This window comes from Narcine bancroftii, chromosome 8 (genome assembly GCF_036971445.1).
Source record: "Narcine bancroftii isolate sNarBan1 chromosome 8, sNarBan1.hap1, whole genome shotgun sequence".
In the NCBI taxonomy this organism is placed as follows: domain Eukaryota; kingdom Metazoa; phylum Chordata; class Chondrichthyes; order Torpediniformes; family Narcinidae; genus Narcine; species Narcine bancroftii.
Window position 1 is genome coordinate 26,707,453 of NC_091476.1, and position 14,485 is coordinate 26,721,937.

The 14,485-nt window shown below is 38.8% G+C and overlaps 1 protein-coding gene across 1 annotated transcript in view; it reads right to left on the reverse strand.

Annotated features, from left to right (window-relative positions):
- Positions 1-14,485, reverse strand: part of LOC138740530 (protein sprouty homolog 2) — a 79,870-nt gene that overhangs the window by 27,468 nt on the left and 37,917 nt on the right. Inside the window, exons 2-3 of the transcript XR_011342977.1 lie at positions 9,827-9,902; positions 7,703-7,782 (exon numbers count right to left, since the gene is read on the reverse strand). The gene's annotated coding sequence lies outside the window, so the exon portion shown is untranslated. The remainder of the gene's footprint in view (positions 1-7,702; positions 7,783-9,826; positions 9,903-14,485) is intronic.

The following is a 14,485-nucleotide window of genomic DNA, read 5'->3' on the forward strand; positions in this document are numbered from 1 at the left end:
CATCAATCATCCCTAGAACCAAGAAGAGTAGAGTGTGCTGCCTCAATAACTACCACCCAGTAGCACTAACTTCTACTGTGATGAAATGCTTTGAGAGGCAGGCCATGGGTAGAATTAACACGTACTTAACCGAAGATCTGGACCTGCTGCAATTCGCCTATCATCACCATCACTCCACAGCAGATGCAATATTGCTGGGTCTCCACTCAGCTCTGGATCACTCGAAAACAGCATATATATGACTGCTCCTCATCGACTATAGTTCAGCCTTCAAATCCATTATTCCCTCGATGCTGGTCAAGAAGCTATTAACTGCAGGTCTCTGTCACCCCACTCTGCAACTGGATCCTTGACTTTCTCATTGGAAGACCACAGTCAGTACAAATTGGAAACAACAATTCCTCCTCACTGATTATGCACCCCAAAGATGTCTGCTTAGCCCACTGCTCTACTCATTATACACCCACACTGTGAGGCCATGCACAATTCCAAGTTTGCTGATGACACCGCAGTTGTCAGCAGAATCACTAACGGCAACAAGGAAGCGAACAGGAAGGAGATGGATTAGCTCGTTGAATGGTGTAACAACAACCCCATCCCTTTTGGCTCCATACAAAGCTGACCACCCTGAACTTCAAGGGGACCAATTTTGTCCCTTTCTATCCTTTCGCTCTCAAAAATACCTGTAGAAACACTTAGGATTTTCCTTTGTATTGTCTGCCGACCTTTTTTTTCTGCCTTTCTGATTTCTTTCTTGAACTTTTACTTGCATTTTTATACTCCTCAAGAAGCTTATTGGCTCCATGTTGCCTATCCCTGCTCCACACTTCTCTTGTCTTCTAAGCCAGATCCTCAATATCCCTTGAAAACCTTTGCCTTTAATCCTGATAGGATCATACAAACTCTGTTCTCTCAAAATTTCACCTATGAAGATCCTCCACTTACCTCGCACATTTTTGTCTGAAAACAACTTATCCCAATCCGTGCATTCTAGATCCTTTCTCATTTCCTCAAATTTAGTCTTTCTCCAATTTAGAATCTCAACTCAAGCCCTAGTTCTATCCTTTTCCATAATTAACTTGAAACTAATGGCATTATGATCACTTATATGTTCCCCTCCACATAATTCCAGAGCACCACAAGCAAACTTTCCTGCAAGAATATTAGTCCCCCTCCAGTTCAGATGCAAATCGTCCCGTAGGAACAGGTCCCACCTTTCCTGGGAGAGAGCCCAAAGATCCAGATACCTGATGCCCTCCATCCCACACCATCTTTAGCCACGTATTAAGCTGCATTGTCCTCCCATTTTTAACCTCACAATCCTGAGATCACAACCCGAGAGGTCCTGTCCTTCAGCCTAGCGTTAACTCCCTGAACTCTACTTGCAGGACAGCCTCGCTTTTATGGCTATGGCTTCCACAGAGCTACTTGCTGTTTTCACTTCTACTTCAATGAAATGTGAGGACATTCCCACAATAAAGGTTCAGTAGAGTCCCCATTATCCAGAATTCAATCAACCAGAAATCCAAACAAAGAGCTAGATAAATTGAACATAATAAAAATTTAAATAAAAGAATAAAATTATAAAAGTAAATGTTCTCCAAAACAACACACAACCTCTTGGTGAAGATGGGAGCAAATATGCAGCAAATAAAGTTGGGTTTAAATAAAATGGCATTGCCCAGGATGAAGAGCTGGCCGATGCTGCTCACCGCTGGGGTAACTCTCCCAAAGTATCCCCCATCCCTGCCTAGTAAGAATCTTTAGCTTTATTTGTATTAGTTATATTAGTAAGACTTTATTTGTAAACTTGAGGATGGTGGGTTAATTATGATGGCAACACAGTTAGCGTACAGTGCCAGCGACCAGGGTTTGATTTTAAATTTTGTAAGTTATGGCAATTATCTGATTAAAGTGAATTTTACATGATTAAATACTACAGGACTGATTTTTTTTTCATATTACACTGTCTTTTCTCTTTTAAACTGTGTATTCTTAATGCAGGTCTAACAGTGTGTCTCAGTCAATCTGGAAATACACATAACCAACAACCATCATCCCTGTAGGTGCTGGATAATGGGGATTCTACTGTCTGATGAGAACTACTCATGACTGAAATGAAGCATCATACATACATTGAATGCCATGAAAAACATAGAGTTCACGTGGATAGCCCTGCAGGACTGTTTGCATTTGTGTTGCTGAGGACAAAGGGTCCTCTCTAGTACACATCCTTCAATAGAGCAAATGAAGATTTTCCACTCACAGTGCATCTGTGGTTTCCCAGACAAATGTGTACTGCACGATACCTGAGTTCCCTATGAGAGGGCTCTGTGATAAGGAGCAAAACCATCTCTGATCCAAACATCATTGGATGGAGAAGGCACATCTCTCTGACAACATACATCATCAGTTATTATGGCAATTTCTCTCTGAATGATTACCATGTCGTCCAATGTACTCACAGCTTGGTGTAGCCTTGGTTCTGTTGCTGTCTGTTTTGAATCAATTCAGATTCTGGTACTCATTTGAAAGTATTCACAGAGATCGGAAGAAGATTTTCCTCTTCCCATCATAATAAAATGCAGGTTTGTGAGACGAGAAACCAGCTTTCAAACCCGGTGTTCCACATTACCATCCTGCCGTCGGCTTTGGAATATGGGAACACTTTCAGCTCGATTCAAAATCAGATCCCTGAAAGAGAAGTATCTATTACATATATTTTTATTTGCAAGACTTTTTTAAAGGCCTGCAACCGCTGCAACCATGCCTGCCTGTCCCGCATCGGACTTGTCAGCCACCAACGAGCCTGCAGCTGACGTGGACATTACCCCTCCATAAATCTTCGTCCGCAAAGCCAAGTCAAAGAAAGATATTAAAAGTGGAATTTTTTTGTGTTTCAAGCAATTTAAAAAAGCATACTTAATGCTGCTTCATAATGTGTTTCTAGTTCCCCTCAGCAGCCTCCTCCTGTTTACTACTGGCTGCAGCTGAGCTATTTTCAGATCGAGAAAGTTGAAACCCACGACATGTTGCTGGCAGCAGCTGCCATAAGGTTAAGTTAAGGAAGCACAGTTCAGGATTTCCAGGAAGAAGCTCACAGCTGAAAACAAAGAATCCCACCCTGCCCGCAGTCACTTTGACTCCTTCCTGATTTTTTGTTCAGTGTCCAGGGAGACACTCACTTAAATGCTTTAAACCCTGCCTGCTCATAAAATGAGCTAGCGTGCACTTGGGTAAAGGATTTTGATGTGGTTCCCACACTGAGGCCTCATTAAAATGAAACAGGAGTCAGCCAACAGCACCATAAAAGTTAACGATAAATGACATTTATCAATTCTATTTACTTCAGATGCAGATGTGTGAGGATGTTTTAGACACCTTCCCAAGAGTTGATTTTTTTTTCAATAACTTTCTTTTTTGGCCAGCATCATTTCCATAACATACTGACTAGCTTACTTCCTTGTATAAATATTATGCGTTTTAGTTTAGTTATCAAGTAATATTTTTTGTGCTATGATCTTGGTACCTCACAGTGCCAACATTTGCTGCTGTATCTTGGGAAGGTTGAAGTTATGTGTGGCATGACTTTCTAGATTTGTTAAGAGTACCTGTGGAGCAGGCCCTCAGTCTCATTTACCCCTCATCTCAGTAGCCATTTGAAATACAGGAAATATTTTCCTGAAGTGATTAAAGAAAAATTTGCTAACCCCTTGAAGCCATGGAATGGTAATTTCACTGAGGTGGTCAAATCCAGAGAAAGACTATCTAATTTTTATATCTTTGTCAATGGTCCCTTTTAAGATTAATCATTTTCTCAGCAACTGCAGTCATAGTAAAAAGAAATTAGGAGGGATTTTAATCTCCAAAAATTACTTGGCTTACGTCAGATCAGAAGTAGCAATAGAAAAAGTCTTCAACCTGAACCCAACCCACCTCTGATTGTACAATAAACAACATGAGGTGAATCCCTCAACAAAAGGAAGAACATACATTGATTTCCTCTGGCAACCTGAATTTTCCAGGTTTTGTAAGACATGGAAGTGAAGATGGTTGCATGGAAAAACTGAACGTTTTATTAAAAATGCTCTGGGCTAGGCAAAGCAGGAATCCTTCCCTAACCCCACCCTCAGCAAGCTTATTAACCTCTCTATTGGTTGATTCCCTGACCACCCAGCCTTTCTCATATCCTCATTGGCCCTTGATCTCCTCCAGTTCACCATTATTTAATTATTTTTCCCTGTAATAAAAGCAGAAAATCTGGAACATACAGCAAGTCATGCAGCATCTGTGGAAAGAGAGGTTATCCCTTCTCTTCTGCTGTACTCACTAGTCCCAGACAGACTTCTTCTTCCGCCTCCACCACTAGGGTAGCCATTCCAAAGAAGAACATGGTCATGGGTTACCATATATTACCACATATATATACACAGTGTGTTTTCATTTGTTGTTTTTGCAATACCTAAACAGTATTGCAAAAACAATAAATAAAAACACACGTTCTGTGTGTGTGTGTGTGTGTGTGTGTGTGTGTGTGTGTGTGTGTGTGTGTGTGTGTGTGTGTGTGTGTGTGTGTGTGTGTGTGTGTGTGTGTGTGTAGTAATATATGGTAGCCTATGTCCTCCTGTGGAATGGTTATCCTACCCCATCTCTCAACCTAACTCTTCACTCCTCCTTCTCAATCCCTCTGAAATCCATGCTCTCTTCACTATTTAATAAAGCCACAAAACTTTAGTCACTATATTTCTCTTGTACACTGCCTCTCTGGGGCAGCAGTTCACTTTGGACAACTGACAGCTTCTGAATTTAGTTGGCTACAAATGGGAAACAGTCAAGACAGGTAATTAGATCCTGATATCAAATTCAGCAGGTCACGGGGTAGCACACTTTTCCACACACTTTCCATTAAATTGCTCCCTATTAATACCAGTTTCACTGCCAGGAAAATTAAATAGCTGGCTATTTAACTTGGAAACTCTGTGCTGCAGTCTTATGTGGCTAGATCCAAAGACACTTGTCAGTGTTAACAGCTAAATGGGGAAACTTGCATTATTCTAAAATTTTCACAGTTATACTTCGATAAAATATAATGTTTGCTCTATGACATAATTAAAACTTATCATAGAAACATAAAACTAGTAATGTATATTGTTAATGTTGAACAAAAGGCTTTGCGAGGCACTGGCACATGGACATCCAACTTGGAAATAAAAACATTAATCCTTTCCCCCAAAGTCCAATCAGGAGTGTGAATTTAAAAAGTACAAGAAACCAAAATAAAGTTTTTTTTTTAAATAAAGTGTCTCAGTGTTTCAATCAATATGAGAAGAAATGGGTTTATCACATTTTTTGAGGATACTTTGGAGAGTATTTGGAATTTTTTTCGGTGTATGGTGTTAGTCTATGTTTTCAGATCTAATTTGCTCGCAGTTGTGTGAGAGGGGGGCAGTGCTGAGATTTAAGTTGATAAACAGCTCACATTCTTGCTTACGCTGGTTTTGTGCACAGCAGAACACTGTCAATCAGAAAGATCAAATGCAAACCAGAACTATTTGCAAATGTCAGGCAAGTACATAGATGAAAATGTAAACACACACTGGAAAATCGCTGCTTCATCCATGCATGTGTGTGTATTCGAGCACACTCCCATGCACAGTGGGAAATGTTTCTCGATATCTTCATCAAGCATACAATTAGTCACTGAAAGCTTGTGAAGTGAGATAGTTTTAAACCTCATCATTATGAGATGCTTAAGTCTTGAGGGGCCTCTTTAATTCAGGCATAGAATGGTGATTTGAGAGGGGAGTGTGAATACCCTTTGATATGAAAGACAGCCATATTCTTCTATAATGACACCACTTACTATTATCAACACGCGGAGGATTAAAAACAACTCATTTAGCTGAGGCAGACTAAGAAGAGTGCAGCTGGGTTGTCATCTTGATTGGGTTGCTATTTTCTGTTTGTCACCTTTGCCTTTCCATTGAGGTAGGCCGTTGACCCCTGTCCATTTAGCACAGGGTATAGGTGGAGCTGTGGGTGAAGAGTGTCAGACCCCCTGGAGGTAAGCTGGAGACCCATGGTCCTCAACCCCGAGCTGCGTATTATTGCTGTGTCAGCACAATGTCCTTCTGTGAAAGCCAAGAGAATGAGAAGGCCAGTCCCGTTGGCACTGTGAAAACAGGCCATCCTGCTTTGTACAGGGGACTGTCAGTCCCAGCAAGATGTCAAGGCCTCAGTCGCTGTAGAGCTAAAAAGAGAAATAAAAAGAGACCAAAATCATGACATGCCTACAAAGTAAACAAGAGAATCAAAGAGGGAGCTTGAGTTCATGATGGTCATTATACTTCTTCCTTTCATATAACTGAATCTACTTTGGTCTGAGAGCAAGCATGTATTTAATGGAAGGCTTTTTTGGATGCTAGGGAATATCAGTTTGCTGGCTTGGCCCAAATCTTAGAAAGTTTGCCAATCACTGAGCCTTTGCTTGAAAAGCCCGCTGCATTTCAGCTGTATTTCAAGAATGAATAGTGTGAGTTGCCAAATAAATGGCTAGCTTACTGTAATGATTAGTTTGTTCACAGAAAGAGCTTTGCTCTGTTTGATTAATGTTCAATCGGCACATGAGAAACTGGAAGACATCTTCGGCAGCAAAGTATATTCACATAGTGAAACTGCTTTTTGTGTAATTGCACTTTATGAAGCTAATTCCCCAGAGAGGTTACTGATAGAAGAAGCCTTGTGAAAGAATGCTCGGTATCTAGTTTCTACCCACTGCAAACAGGCAGGAAGTAGAAATGCTTAATAAGAATGATACCCAACAAAACCTGAATTCAAATAAAGCTCATTGATTTCTGGTTCCAGAAATTGCTGACTTCCATTTCTAACCAGATGCAGTCAATTAATACAATAGAGTTTGATTCATATGTACAATACTTTGTATGCATTCAGAGCCACAAATTAATATACAGCTTGGAGTCAAAGAATTTTAACATTTCCCTTATATTTGATTGAATTTCTTTCAATTCAAATCACACAGTTTTCTCCTTTTTATTTATTCCTTTAATCTTTCTATGCACACAATATATTTTCCTGTTCAGCTGGCAGACTACCATCAACATATGAGACTTGTGGTTGATCCTTGGAAATACAACTGCATTTTTGACATAGGTGGAATCTTCATCAGTTAAGAGATTTATAACATTTTATCAGAGGAGGTACTGCTGTATCCCAATGTTCCAGTCCAATGTAACCACTGTCTGGAGCTGATGAAAAGAATTATACTTGGTGAAGCATCTTGTCTTCCTGTCTCAGACAATAATGTGGTGGTTCCTCGTAGGACAAGCTGCCTTTTATTCACATAGAATGTTAGATCATTAACCCACTTTTAAAAACATATGTGCTTTTATCCTGTTATGAATTTACCAGCCTACAAAGATTTGTACATTTAACCAATGTGGTCGTTTTAAAATTAAGGAAGCTGACTTTTGCAAAGTCAGCAAATACATCAAATATTTCCAAATAGTGTTGCTTGCTTTGGCAGCCACTTTTTAAATAAAGTCCTCTCACCATCAAGATGAGTAAATAAGTCCTAAAGCAGCTAATTTGCCCTGGCTCATACTTTGAAACATCACCCTGGGCGTTAGCAAGTTGTCTGACAGAGAGCTGTGGTGTTGGTGGTAGGTTGCATTACAGACACTACCTGAGATGATTCACGGCTTACTTCAGCTGTACACAATGCCCCGGCCCAATCTCATGATGGCTATTGCCTTCTAATTATAACTGCAATAAATATAAGAAATACATCAAGTCATAATAAATCACATGAACAAAATAGCAGATAGGTTAATAATTATTTGAGCTCAGTATTTGTCATGAAGACTAATATATTGAATATGATATTAGGAAAATAATATCAGATAAAGCCATTTAAATTAAAAAAAAAAGAAATGCTTAATTAAACTAAGATGATAAAACCCATGGTCTGGATGGATTGTAATTGCATATACAAAAAAAAACAGAAGGACATGATAGTGTAATGGATTTGTGCTAATATTAAGCATGTAAAGTTAAAATGTAAAATATATATTTCTTAGTAAATTTAAGTTATAGAATTATAAATATTTTTAGTGAGGGAATTATGGGCTGGATTCAGGGTCACACATAGACACACAGTTGCACTCAGAGAGAGATGCGATTTTTGGAGTTGAAGTGTCTGGGAAAACAGAGCCATAAAGCTGAAGTGGTTTCTTAATCGAAACTCAAGAAAAATGGGTGTTGGCCTATAACCATTTGCGTGTACACACAGCATTCTGCTGGCAGCTGTTCAAACAAGCAGGACTTCTAATTCAATTATTAACATTCTAGCCTGAGCCATATCCACTTAAAGTGGACAGAGATGCTTTAGACATAAAGATGTGAATTAACTTTGGAAATAACTTCAAAAGTCCATTTGGCATGATTCATGGTTTTGGAGAAATAAAACAGAAAGAGAAATGATATCGTGTGCCGTATGATGAAAATTTTAGCAGAAATAATTTACTGGAATGAGTGGAATATTGAGAACTGGAGAAGATGCCTGGCCATCCTGTAGGTAACACAGGATTGAAGGAGCTTGGCCATCCTGAAAGTAAGACAGGATTTGAAATCCAGTAACAAAATGCTGCTTATGTTCTCCTTATGAAAAGAAGAACGCTGGAAAAGTGGTTTTGGATATGAGAACAAATTCTACTAGGTACATTTTTGTATGTGGCCACTTCATTTAACCCTAGTCTAGGTTTGAGAATTCATCGAGGATGAAAATGGCCACTTCACTGTCTGAAAAGAGGACAGATTCATCATGTGGAACACAGATTCTAAAATCTCCGTGAAAGAGAGAGAGAGAAAATTGTTCATATGAAGAAACATTGCTCTGAAAACAACTCTACAAAAGAAATTTGTGAGTTTTAAAGAGGTCTGGTGACTTAATGTTTCATTATTGCTTTTGAGCAACAATTTAAATACATCTGATGCCTCACACTTACTCCATAATTGCTTTTGAATGGTAGTAAAAACTTTGATTTTCAACACAAAAGCTTTCTGAGACTGAACTTTAAAATCATCTTTTCAGAATCATGCTTAAACTATAATGATTTGGGATTCACACACACACACACACACACACACACACACACACACACACACACACACACACACACACACACACACACACACACACACACACACTTACATCTGCACAGAGTGGGGTTGAGTTTAGTTAAGTAAGAAGTTTTATGTTATTGATAATTAATAATAAAAATATATTGTTTTATAAAAGTTATTGCCTTGGTTATTACCATTGCTGTTGATTTAGTTCATAACAATAGGAAAGACATTATATATGAAAATTTATTGGAAGGAAATGGATTCTGAGTAATGACTGACAAAAATGGAGAGAACAATCCAGTGTATTTAGAACAATTAATTTATTGATGGTGATAGAATAAAAAATGGAGTTTTTTTTTGTCAGAGATGCAAGAGGAAATAACAGAAGTTAAAGAGAGAATTGAGAATAGTTAATATGGATGATAAAAAACAGTTTTGGTGTAGTGAATATTTTTGAATTTTATTAGAAAATACAATAAAAACCCTTGGTATCCGACACCTATATGAATTTGTAGATGCCGGATAAGGGTATTTTCAAGTTGCTTGAGAATTGTTCTTACAATGCCTAATACACCTGCATTAAGAATAAAGAGTTTAAAAGACAAAAGTCAAAACTACAAAACTAATACTTACACTGAACAAACTTCACTTGCATGAATATATAAATCTTAAAGCATTTTACCTTATTTTCAGTCACATTCTTTAAAAATACTGTAGCGTCACTGCATCTGCAGGTTCTTCCCACTCCACGAATCCACCTGTAAAAAGAACAATAATATTATAGATAATTAACCCTCTCTTCTCTAAGTTTGCGGATAAAGCCTCTGACAGGGTCAAATCTTACTAAGCAGGGATAAGCCATCCCAACGGCGAGCAGCATCAACCAGCTCTTCATCACTGGGTGACACCATTGCTGTATCACACAACTTAATTCAAACAACTGCTTTGAGCAAAGCACGACCAAGGCACTCTGCTACCTGAATATTTGCTCCCATCTTCACCAAAGGTTTATGTGTTACTTCAGAGAAATTTTACTTTTACAATTTTAAACTTTTGTATTTTTACCTAATATTTTATTCTTATTTATTTTCCTTGATTTTTTTCCCGGATTGCTCAAGGTTACTGGTTGCTTGAATTCCAGATACCATGGGTTTTACCGTAACAAGAAGGATAAACTGGAATTACACAGTAATAATTATATACCTAGATTTTTGAAACTTTCTTGATCAGATGCTGCTAAATAATCGTCACTTCTTTTCTAAATTTGTAGTGAACAGAAGTGGAGGAAATACTTCAATACTGTTTCATAAATATCACCATACTCTTAAATTTTTCTCCATTGTTCCTCTTTTTATAAAAATCAAGAGTGCTAATTGCACTCTTTTTAGATCTGCTATTTTCTAAGCTTATACTCATTCAAACCCAAGCTTCTCTGTAACTGCACACCCTTGTAGAAATGCATGATGTAGGGTATACTGTTTCTCCTCATTCTTTCTGCTTCATTCTCCTTGTTTGTATTTGCCATTAGTCTGCCCAATCTGCCAGACATGTTACAGACTGAATACCAAACTGGATGTAAAATTATAAAGGAACTAGGAATCAAAATAGATGTTGACTGACTGCAGTAAGGAGAAGTCATTACTAAATTTGCAAAATGGGAGTGTCATTGGCAAATAAGCCAGAATACATATTACATTTAGGTAGATGGAACGAAGCATCCATGTATTACTTAAAAATGGGATGGGGAGAATCAGGGTGTAGAAACATGCATCATTTAGCAATAAATCAAATTAATAAGATTTATAATCACAATCAAAGCACTGGGGTTTATTTCTAGAGAGTTAACACTGAAAAGCAGAACATGTATATTAAATTTATGCTGAACTTCGGTTAGACCACAGTATTTTCTTTCATTTATTCATTCATGGGTTGTGGGCGCCATTAGCAAAATCAGCATTTATTGCCTGTCCTCAAATGTTCCTGGGAAGGTAGTGGTGAGCTGCCTCTTTGAACCACTGCAGACTGTGTGGTAAAGCTACTCCCATACTGTGGTTAGGTAGTTCTATGAACAGTTCAGGACTGTAAATATGTGATGGTCACCAACAAATCCAAAAGGGAATTCAGCAAAACTCATTTACCCAGAGACTGACGAATATATGAAACCCATCACCACAAGGAGTAGTCAGCTAAGCAACTTCAATGCTTTGAAGGGAAGGCTCCAATAGATAGAAAATATAAGAGACATTAAGACAGAAAATCATTAGCTTGGTCAAAGAGTTAAATCTTAAGGAGGTCCAAACAGTAGAAAATGAGGTTTTGACTGCAAGGTTTAGGAATTGCAACCTCAACAGCAATAAAATTCAGCAATGTTCAATGTCCAATGAGAGGAGTATAGAGACCTGAAGAAATGAGTACAGTCTTCGTACAAATAAAGGTTAACAGCAAGGACAAGTGTAGGGAGGAGGAAGTGAGAAACAGCTGAAGAAAAATAGTCCCTACTTCTCATAATGGTGATCTTGCAACATCAATGCTGAGCATTGCTCTTGTATAATGTTTGGTGATGTCAGGCATAGCTCAAATTGATCTGTGATGTGCAGTGACAGACTGAACAGACCATTGAATTACAGAAATCTCCCAGTGCACCAAAAAGCAAATAGCATAATATTTAACTTTACATGTTGTCATACTATGTTGATCCAACCACCGGACTGTCTGCGACTTCCTGCGCCTGTCTGCATTCCTACCTGCCTACTGCAGGGGGAAACCCACTGAACCTGCAGGGTGGTAACCTGGGAGGCTGGCTCCACCTACTCTCATATAAAGGCTCCCGCTAACCCTTGTGTAGTCAGTAGAGCACATGGAGCCAGAGACTGAACCTTGTGAGCATTTTAAGCTAATTAAAGCCTATAATGTACAGCCTTTGTAGTTTGAGCTTGTTTATTCGCACTGCAGAGCATCACAATTTAATTAGCTTAAAACTTGCTCATAAAGTTCAGTATCCCTTCCGGCTCCAATGTGCTCTACCTCTTATACAAGGGCCGGCGTGAGCCTTTATTTGGGGCTGGTGATTGGCAGGGAGTAGGTGGAGCCAGCTTCTCAGGTTACCTCCCTGCAGGTACAATGGGTTACCCCCTGCAGTAGGCAGGTAGGAATGCAGACAGGTGCAGGCAGCCACAGTCAGTCCAGTGATTGTATCACCACACATGCTAAACAAAATTTGGAACATGGAAAATGATTAATTTAGGAGGGGAAATAGCAACATTTTTTTTAAATGCACTTCCTTTTCAATTGTATAGCTAAATAATTATATGAACAATTGAAATACACGTACTTTAAATGACTTCTTTGGATCAATCACAGCAGCAATCACTAATCTATTGAAAAACTCAGTGAGGATCACACTGAAGTTTAGGATTTTCAGGGAATGCTATACCAAAGTTAACTTGCTAATAGCCTGAATTTTTGTTAATCCAAGTGGTTTCGGGGAAGAGTCTAAATATAACGGAATCACTGACTTTATATTCAAAGGATTCACTCATTAAACTGTATAATCACAATGTTGCTGTCAGGTTTTTGGCATATTGAAGGTAAATCTTCAATGTTTAATTTTCCTCCAAATCCAGAACTCCACTTTAGAAATTAAAACCTATTCCTCAGAATACAAGCTAATCACCCTGGAGGCTTCCTTAACTCACTTCAGTAAGAAATTACTATCTTTTATTCTGATTTCTCTTTGTACATTTATTCTTCCTCTTGTGTTTGACATGTAAAACACAATATTCAGCTCCGTGGTATTCCTTTTATGAATGCTGTCCATACCAAATTAGTTCCAATATGATGGCCGATACTAGTGAATACATTTGAGACAATGTAGTATTTTGTCTCTGTGGTGATATGTATCAATGGGTAACTGGCCCATCCCCCACTGGTGACTCGCTCCCAGGTAACTCCTCCCCTTGTGAGCCTGGAATAAAGGTCAACCTCTATCTCCTCAGCCTCAGTCGAGCACTTTGAATCGGGCCAGCCTCATCTAAAGCTTATTGTTCTTTACTCTGTGGTTTTGGAGTCATTGATAGAGTGTATCAGTCTCAAATGGAAGCTTCTAATTAAACCAGATTCTCTCAAATATGGATACATAATTCCTCAGTGGAGAGAACAATTCTGGGAGATTGTGGAATTGCTGGCAAAGGGAGGAGATAAAGAGAGAGAAGGAATCCAACAGTAGTCCATATCCATTCATGGTCTTCAAAAATTCTTCTCCCAATTGGGTTGTCTTAAAGCGCAATAAGTAAAGGTCATCCACTTTGAAGCATGGGACCTTCTCAAAGCATAAATCCAACATGAGAGTAGGGTAAGGAGCATCCTACAGTAACTCTTAAATTCAGAATTACCAGGAGGAAGTTTTATGCAGCAAGGTTTGAAATGGACATATTTGCATTGACTTATTATTTGTTTTCTATTATTTAAGTGTTATCCTGACAATTTCTCCCTCAGTATCACCAAGACCAAAAGGTTGGCTATAGAATTCCAGAGTAGGGCAGAGCTCACTCCCCAGTCCATACAAGTGGTGCTGAGGTAGAGATAGTAGACAGAGTTAGGTTGCTTAAGGTAAACATCTCCAGTGACTTGTCCTCATCCACCCACATTGATGTAATGGCCAAGAAAGCTCACCAGCTCTTCAATTTCCTCAGAAATTTGGCATGTGCTTAACCACAGGTTAATGCATTGAAAGCATTCTATCAGGGTGCATCACTTATACCTCCCTTAGCTTTATTGACTGAATTTACAATTCCTGCTGTCTTGGAAAAACAGCCAATATGTTAAAAAGACTCATCCCACCTCTTTGTATCTCTGCCCTTCTGTACTGTCTTATTTGTGCTATGTATGAGATATCGAATTGGTCTGCTCACAAAAGAACCTCCATCACTGTATTTTTGGTGCCCGTGACAATAAATGAACTTGGATTTGAACAGGTGTATTTAATTTTCTGTTCTGGGCCTGTGGTTTTCCAAGAGGGGTATAACACAAAGGTCTGAGGACGCTGTGATTGCAGTAAAAACACAGAAATGCTGGAAGAACTCAGCAGGTCTCACAGCAGCTGTAGATATATTACTGATGTTTCAGTACCTGAGCCGTTACCTCAGGAATAAATCTTTGCCTCCTATGGGCGCTGCAGTAACTGCTGAGTTCCTCCAGCATTTCTGTGTTTTTCCTATAGGTTTGCAAGGACTTGTCTGAGCTGTAGGAACCAATTGACTGCTCTCAAATGACTGTGTGGGTACCATGTGTCATCTATGAGTGGTACTGCAACTGAGAGGATTTCTCTCTCTCAGCAACCAAG